This window comes from Pan paniscus, chromosome 2 (genome assembly GCF_029289425.2).
Source record: "Pan paniscus chromosome 2, NHGRI_mPanPan1-v2.0_pri, whole genome shotgun sequence".
In the NCBI taxonomy this organism is placed as follows: Eukaryota; Metazoa; Chordata; class Mammalia; order Primates; family Hominidae; genus Pan; species Pan paniscus.
Window position 1 is genome coordinate 45,211,528 of NC_085926.1, and position 9,173 is coordinate 45,220,700.

General features: G+C 44.3%; 1 non-coding gene across 1 annotated transcript; it reads right to left on the reverse strand.

Annotated features, from left to right (window-relative positions):
- Nucleotides 1-3,380: 3,380 nt before the first annotated feature.
- On the reverse strand, nt 3,381-3,592 carry LOC112439535 (small nucleolar RNA U3). The gene has a single exon (XR_003027799.1). It is a non-coding gene; the product is annotated as a small nucleolar RNA U3 (small nucleolar RNA).
- Nucleotides 3,593-9,173: the final 5,581 nt, after the last annotated feature.

Consider the following 9,173-nt stretch of genomic DNA (forward strand, 5'->3'; position numbering starts at 1 on the left):
CCTGAAGGTACACACACAAGCTGTCTTCAATAAAATCTGTAAAAAGTGGAATATGTTGCCACTCTTTAGCACCTGCCAACGTGCTGTGGCAATCTGGAGGCACTTGGTGCTCTCTCCTTTTATGCAGTACTAAGGATCCAGCTAATTCTGTCTCCAGAATCCCCAGAATAAAGACAAAGGGAAGCATTGTCCGAGCTCCAAATTTCAGGTTTTTCCTTCTTATACACTGCATTTTAAACAAGGAAAGGCCTACACAGAGATGGAAACCCCCGTATTACGTTTCTGCAATGGTTTTGTGCCCCTGGCTTCCTGGAGTGGGCTGTGTTCTTTCAGTATAAAAGAAAGGACCTTTCTACTCTCCTGGACACCCGTCTTCTTAGACTGTTTAGACTGTGTGATCGTGACTTACAGTCAGAAAGGGGCTTTTGGCTTATTGGATAGCATAAAATCTCTATTCTATTTTAGCTGCAGAGCTGTGAAAGGATGACCAGGGTAGTCAAGTCAAAGTCAAAATACCCATGGAGGCCCAAGGACCAGCAATCCAGATAATAATTGGGTTTAGCCACGGCTTGCCTGCCAAACGGAGGACTTGAGGTATCAGTGGGGTTAAATTTTAGGGCTCTGTGGGAAGGTCCCAGTTCTCAAAAACAATTCCCTCACTCCTGTGACCTTTTATTATTAGAGGTTCACTTCTTTGGGGTCTATAAGTTAGGCAGAGTGGAAATAGCTTCTTTTACCCACAAATGAGAGGTTCTAGTCTTAAGCTTGATTTGAGAAAAGAGGATAATAAGAAATTGAATGGGAGAAGATGCTAGGAGGAGGCAGGAGGACCCAAAAGCACACTAAAGGAAGATGCTAAATATTGTCAGCCACTTTATATTACGCTAATACCATACCGGAGCTTATAAGATCAGGAAATACACAAAAAGTTTGTTACCAGTTATGCTCTGCTTAAAGGAAAGACAGGCTAAAAGGAAGCAGAAATGTGTGGTTTCATTTCCTCATTTCTTCAGCCAGCATGGGAATTGGAAGGAAGGTGATTACTTATTTACGCATTCATCTCTTCACCCATAAATTGTAGTAGAGAGCTTTCAAAGATGGCCGTCAATTCCCGCCCTCCCATACATGCCTGCCATTCCTCTCATCAAGAGCTGGGGCTTATTTTCCCCTCTACTTGACTCTGCACTGGCCGGTGACTTGCTTTGACCCCTAGAATGTGGTGGAAGGGATGCTACACGGGTTCCAGGCCCAGCCTTGGGGAGGTTGCACCATGCTGTAAACAAGCTTGAGCTACACTATTGGATGCTGAGAGGCCAGTGGAGAAGGGAGAGGCCGTGTGCAGGAGCTCGAGGGGCCAGACTTAGGAGCAAAGCCTCTGAGGCCCCCCCTCAGCCAGCCACTGTCTAAGTGCGGGTGAGTGAGTGACCCCCAGCCAACGCCATGTGAAACACAAAAACTGCCCAGCTTGTAACACTCCAAATTCATGACCCACAGAATCATAAAGAATGTAAATTGTTGTGGTGTTAAGCCACTACATTGTGGGATGGTTTCTCATCCAGACATAAACAAATGAACATTTACTGTATGTTTTTGGCAGCTATATTTAAAGGGATTCCTTTTTATTCCAGTTTTCTAAACTAGATTTTTAATCATAAAATATTGTTGACATTGGTTAAATGACTTTTTGCCTTTATTGAAATGATCATGTGATTACTTTTCTTCTTTAGTTCATTAATCTTTAATTTGTTCAGAAAAAAATTTTTTTTTTTTTTGAGTCAGAGTTTCACTCTTGTTGCCTGGTCTGGAGTGCAATGGCGTGATCTCGGCTCACTGCAACCTCCACCGACCGGGTTCAAGAGATTCTCCTGACTCAGCCTCCAAGTAGCTGGGATTACAGGCATGCACCACAACACCCAGCTAATTTTGTATTTTTAGTAGAGACGTGGTTTCTCCATTTTGGTCAGGCTGGTCTCAAACTCCCGACCTCAGGTGATCTGCCTGCCTCGGCCTCCCAAAGTGTAGAAATTACAGGCGTGAGCCACTGTGCCTGGCCTTGTTCTGCATTTTTTATAGTTTTTCAGTGGGAGTCCTTGCATATCTTTCATTAAATTTATTCCTAAATATTTAATGTTTTTGATGCTTTTATAAACAGTATATATTTAAAAATTTTTCTAATTGTCTATAACAGTATAGTTGAATAAAAGTGATTTTTGTATATGATTTTGTATTCTGTGACTGCTAAATTCAGCTACTAGTTTTAGTCATTTTTTAAAAATCCTCAAGATTTTCTGTATACACAATTATATTGTCTACAAATAGAGATGGTTTTACTTCTTTCTGTCCAATATTTTTAGGTTTTATTTATTTTTCTTACTTTGTTGAACTTGCTATGACCTCTAGGGAAATGGTGAATAAAAGTGGTAAGAGCAGACATCCCTGCCTTGTTCCTGCTCTTAGGGGAAAGCATTCATTCTTTCATCATTACATATAATGTTAGCTTTAAGTGTTTCATAGGTGCTCTTTATAAGGTTAAGAAAGTTGCCTTCTAGTCATAATTTACCAGAAGTTTTTACTATGAATGAGTGTTGAATTTATCAAATACTTTTTCTTCATTCATGATCTGATCGTGTTTCCTCCTTTCCTCTGTGAATGGGATGCATTACTACGTAGTTGGCCACCCCCAAGATGGTCTCCTGTAATCCCCTCCTCCTGGTATTCATGCCTCTGTGTAATTCCCTCTCCTTGAGAATGACCTGAACTTACTGACCCATTTATAACAAATACAATGTGGCTGGGATGGTGGCATGTCACTCTTGAGATTTAAGTTATAAAAAGACTGTGGCTTCCATTTTGTGTGACTTCCTTTACTCATTTGCTCTGAGGAGAGTCAGCCGCCATGTCGTGAGCTGCACTGTGGAGAGGTCCACGTGGCGTGGAATTGAGGGAGGCCTTTGGCCAGAAACCAGAAAAGAACTGAGGGCTTCAGTCCAACAGCCACAAGGAACTGGATCTTGCCAACAGCAAGATGCAGTGATCTTGGAAGCCGACCCTCCCACAGTGTAGTCTTCAGACGAGACCACCACCTCAGCTTACACTTGGCAGCCTCATGACAGACCCTGTGCCGGATAACCCAGTTAAATATCACTTGGATTTCTTGCCCACAGAAACAGTGAGACAATAAATGTTTATTGCTTTAGGATGCCAAATTTTGAAGATGATTTCTTTATATGGCAATAGATAACTAATAAGTACATTGGTTAACTTTTTCACGTGAAATAAATCTTGCACTTGGCCATGATATGTTGTCCTTTTACACATTGTTAGATTTGATTTACCAATTTTTTAAAAAAATCTTTTCTTTTTTTTTAAATAAAATGGGAACCACTCAAACTGTGTCCTCTCCCTCTTACGCTCCCAGAGGAAGAGAATGATCATCAATGGCAAATGTCAGTTGCAGTGAAACAACACCAAGAGCCGGCTTCACAGTCAAGAGAGAATGCTGCGCCTCCTCCTCGTGGTTTCCAGTGTTCTACACATCTAAGAAAACTTCTCTAGTAACAACCTATGGAATGATCCCTGAAAGTATACAATTTTGTGGTGGTGGGCAGGGGGGCGGAGTTTTGTTCTTGTTGCCCAGGCTGGAGAGAAGTGGCGCTATCTTGGCTCACTGCAACCTCTACCTCCTGGGTTCAAGTGATTCTCCTGCCTCAGCCTCCGGAGTAGCTGGGATTACAGGCACCTGCCACCACACCTGGCTAATTTTTTGTATTTCTAGTAGAGAGGGGGTTTCACCATGTTGGCCAGGCTGGTCTTGAACTTCTGACCTCAGGTGATCCACCCACCTTGGCCTCCCGAAGTGCTGGGATTACAGGCATGAGCCACTGCACCCAGTTTTTTAAAAAGATATACCAATTTTTTAAAAAGGATTTTCTGTCTAGGTTCATGATGGCTATCAGTCTGCATTTTTTTTAATGTCTCTGTCAGGTTTTGATGTTGGGGATATACTAGCCTCATAAAATGAAATCCCTTCTCCTCTATTTTTTGAAAGAGTTTATGTAAGATTCACATTATTGCTTCCCTACTTTTTTTTTTTTTTCTTGAGACAGGGTCTTGCTCTGTCACCCAGATTGGAGTGCAGTGGCATGTTCGTGGCTCACTGCAGCCTCAGCCTCCTGGGCTTAAGCAGTCCTCCAGCCTCAACCTTTCAAGTATCTAGAACTGCAGATACATACCACTACACACCGCTAATTAAAAAAAAAAAACAAAAAAAACCTTTTTTGTAAAGACAAGGTCTTGTTATGTTTAGCCCAGGCTGGTCTCACAATCCTGGCCTCAAGTGATCCTCCTGCCTCAGCCTTCCAAAGTGCTGGGATTACAGGCATGAATCACCACGCTGGCTCTCTTTAAATTTTTGGTAGAATTCACCAGTGAGCCTGGAATTTTCTTTGTGGTAGCTTTTAAAAAATTCATAAATTCAATCCTTTTATAGATACAAGGCTATTTATATTTCGTTTTTTTTCTTAGGTCACTTTTTTTTCCTTCTCTAGCTTTAAAGACCAAAAGAAAAAATACATATGGGCGGATTATCTATTGTAAGGCCATCATGGCATAACAGGAGTGCCCAAAGCTGCTGAGCATACTAGGACTGTGCACCTTCAAAGGAGTGTGTTATGTAGAAATGCATTTGCAGAAAAAAGTTCAAGGAACCAAGATGGTGGGGAAAGACAGCATGGATGAGAGAGTGGTGTTGGAGCAGAAGGGTGAAACAGATTTAGGAGCTTTAGGGTGCTTGAGAATAGAGAACAAGAAACTTTAATGAGTTGTTATGGCCTAAGTTGGACTCCCTTAAATTTTTGAAAGAAACATGAATTAAGATTAAAATTCTTGTCTGCACTATGCTTCTTTAAGAATGATATCCCTTCGGTGAGGCCGGGCCCGGTGGCTCACGCCTGTAATCCCAGCACTTTGGGAGGCCGTGGCAGGCAGATCACAGGGTCAGGAGTTCGAGACAAGCCTGACCAACATGATGAAACCCGTCTCTACTAAAATTACAAAAATTAGCTGGGCATGGTGACGCGTGCCTCTAATCCTAGCTACTCAGGAGGCTGAGGCAGGAGAATTGCTTGAACCAGGGAGGCGGAGGTTGCAATGAGCCAAGATTGTGCTACTGCACTCCAGCCTGGGTGACAGAGTGAGACTCCATTAAAAAAAAAAAAAAAAAGAATGATATCCCTTTGGGATACCACTATGAATGCCAGATGCCAGGGACACAGGGGAGGAAGGATGGCACAGTTTTGTAAACATTGCCATTCCATTGCTCTATTTAAATCCACCTGAACTTCAATAAAATAACTTATGTACCTTGTTCCTATTGCTGTGTAACAAATTACCCCAAAACATAATGGAACACAACAATCATTCCTTATTAGGCTCATGGATTCATTAGGTCGGGAATTTGAACAGGACACAGTGAGCACAAGCAACCTCAGCTCCACACTGTCTTAGAGGCTCAGCTGGAAGACTCAAAGGCTGGGAGTGACCTGACCCTGAAAGCTGACATCTGAAAGCCTGTTAACTCATGAGTGTGGTGGTTAATGCTATTGGCTGAGACCTTAGCTGGAGCTATTGGCCAGAACACCTACACATGGCCTCTCATATGGCCTGAGCTTCTTCATAATATCTTGGCTGGGACCAAGCATCCCATGAGAGAAGGCCAGGTGGAGGCCTTTTCTAACCCAGCCTCAGCGGTCAGAAAGTGTCACTTTCAGCCCCTTCTCTTCATCAAGGCCAACTGAAAGCCCATCCCAAGTTTAAGGTGAGAGGAAAGAAAGAGACTCTACACTTGATGGGGGAGTGGCAAGGTTCTGGAAGAGCATATGGGCCTGAAAATATTGCTGCAGCCACTTTTGGAAAATATAGTCTGCTGCATACCTCCATTGTTGTGCCCTACAATGTCTGCTCTTGGAAATACTAATGAAGCAACTGTCTCTCCCTAGTCACCTTGTGAGGTGCTGACAGAGCTAGATTGGAGGGGCAAAGTTCTCCTTATACCCTGCAGATTGACCATGAATTGTCACAGCAGTGGAGGGACCCATGTGCCTTAACACGTGCCTTGGGAGGGTATGAATGAGGGACCAGCTATTAGGGATGATACTTACATAGAATCCTATGTTGCCTCTGAGATCATGAGAAGGCTTAGAAAGCTTCCATCCCAGCTTTGGTACTCCACGGCCTTTTGGTGCCCTATCTCTTCTACTTCTGTACACTGTCCATGGCTCTTTTTGTTATTGACCTTAGAACTCTGAGTTTTGTTTTGTTTTGTTTTGTTTTTTCCTTTTAGTTCCTGCAAGCAGAATGTGAGGTGTTTTTTTTTTTTTTTTTTTCTCTTACCGAGAGTATACACACAGCAGGCACTTGGTAAATGCTTTGGGATGATAATGAAAAGGAGGGAAGGGGTGGGCAGTTTTTCAGAGAGGAAGTGTAAGAAACTCTGCAGAAGCAGGGGATGCGTTGCATCAGGAATCTTGAGCAAGAAGGGCTGTGGGGATTGGGTTCTCCTCCAGCGGTGACCTTGGTTGCTGCACTCAGTGAGGGGCAGCCCTATTAGACTTAGAACCAAAGTTCATTTCTACAAGCTGATGTTATTAATGTTAAAACATCCTCAGGAACCCAGAAAGCCCTAAAAACAGGATTGCGGAAGTTTTTCATTCCAGAGCTAGCTCACTGGGGACATTAAATTAGGAGTCAAAAAGCAAAAATGAGTGAGACATCCTGTCTTAACAGCTAGAATGTTCTGGGCAAATTGTCTTCTTAACTGTAAGTCAGAGGAGCTTTAACTAAGAGAGGAGGTTTTTATGTGTTGCTCCATGGCTCTGGAAAATTGGAGAGAAGTTCCAAGTTTTTCCATGTTCTTGGCTTCTGTAATAGACCCTTCAGGGCTATTAGCACAGCCTAGGAACTCTGCTTTTCTGAGAACTCCCTTCTCTTCACGTCCACAGGGGTGGCAGCCATGTTTGTGTTGGGAGTGAGGTACATCTCCAACAGTCACAGTTGATTGCACCAGGAGCTGCAGAATTCATCTTTTCTCTCAGTGAGGAATTTCAGTGTGGGTCTGAGAAACTAGTCAGTCTCTTCTTGCTTTTGAGTCAAGGATGAGTAAGTTGAATGTCTGGGTGGCCTGGCCTGTCACAGCAAACAGCTCTGGGGGTAAGTACCTTTCCCCCAAGACAATCTCTAATGGCTTTTGTGAATAGGAATTGGGAGAACAGCTTGGTCAGATGGTTATGGCTCAATGTCTCTCATAAGGTTGCAGTCAAGCAGTCAGCTGGGGCTGAGGACATCTGAAGGCTGTGATCATAGGAGCCAACTGGTACTGGGTATTGGTGGGAGTCTCAGTTCCTTTTCACATATGCCTCTCTGCAGGATTGCTTGGGTGACCCCATCACATGGAGTTCAGCTTTCCCCAGAGTGAGGGGTCTGTGAGACCAAGGTAGGTTCTATGACCTAGCCTCAAAAATCATACTCTTCTGCTCCCACCACAAATTCTAGCAATTCCATGGGACTAACCCTGGTTCAGAATTGAAGGGGACTACATAAGGTTGAATACTGGGAGGTGGTAAGACCCCCTGGAGCCCCTTCTGGGAGGCTGGCTGTCACAACTCCTTATGTTTGCACAGCATTCCATGGTTTATAAGGATTTCTCACATGCATGACCTCCCCAGGTATTCAGAACAGCCCCCAAACCTGGCCTCTGCTTAGCTTTCTCCAGTCCTCCTTTCTCTCTACCCACTATGTCTCCCACGCCCAGTCTTCTGTAAGTCCTTTAGATTTTCCCTAACACACTCTGCATTTTCTCTTACTGAAGCCCTCCCTCCATGCATGCTTTCTCCAGTCCAGAATGCTCTTCTCACATCTCTTTGCCTAACTAATTCTCAGATGCCACCTTCCCTGGAAGTCCTCCCCGGCCCTCCATGCCTGGCTTTGTGCCTGATATGGTCTGATATTTGTCCCTTCCAAATCTCATGTTGAAATGCAATCCCCAGTGTTGGAGGTAGGGCCTGGCAGCACCAAAAGGCCATCCAGGTGTTTGAGTCGGAGGATGGATCCCTCACAAATGGCTCGGTGCCCTTCCCACAGCAATAAGTTCGTATGAGATCTGGTTGTTGAAAAAGGAGCCTGGCGCCTGGCACCTCCCACTCTGTCTTGCTCCCTCTCTTACCATGTGATGATGTGCTGCTCCTGCTTCACCTTCTGCCATGAGCAGAAGCTCCCTGAGGCCTCATCAGAAGCTGAGTAGATGCCAGTGCCATGCTTCCTGTACAGCCTGCAGAAACATGAGCCAACGAAGCCTCTTTTCTTTATAAACTACCCAGCCTCAGGTATTCCCTTACAGTGACGCACAATGGACTGACACAGTGCCCTTCCTCTAGGCTCCCATAGCTCCTCATATTCCCCATCATAACACTCCTCACATGGTACTATCTTCCTGATTCTAATGTCTGACTCCTCACCCAGAGTGCCTACTCCACGAAACCAGAGATGGTGTCTGTGCTGTTTGAGTGCTATCCCCACCTGGCACAGGGCTCAATATGTTTATTTGTTGAATGCATGAATGGACAAGGCAAGCATCGTTATCCCCATTTTACAGAGCTGAAAACAGGGTGGAGGAGAGTAAGAGTTGGCCTGATCATGGTCAGTTTATGACACAGCTGAACCTAAGCCCAGGTCACACCACCATCCAACACCTTTGTGCATCCTGGAAACAGGTCACCAAGCAAATTTACGGCACTGTCCCCCACCCCCACCCCTCATGGCTTTGGTCCTTGGTACTCTGATAGTTGTGTCCACTGTCTTTCCAGCCTGGACATGCCAGGCTGCTGGATGCATGGCAGGAAAATCCCTGGTTATTAATTGATTTTATTCATTTCCCTGTGAAGTACATAGCGGGAGAATGTGCCATTAACGCATCTCAGTGAGACAAACCAGAGATGCAAGCTCTATTCCCATCATTACGGATCCTCCACAAGTAAAATAGTGATGCTAATTAAGAAATAATGCATGGGGAGAGTGCTGGGGAAAGAGGCGGTGAACTTGGCAACGATAGGCTTTTGTGAGAAGAGAAGATGGCACTTTCATCTGCTCAGGTTGCAGACATTTTTCTTCCTCCACTGAAA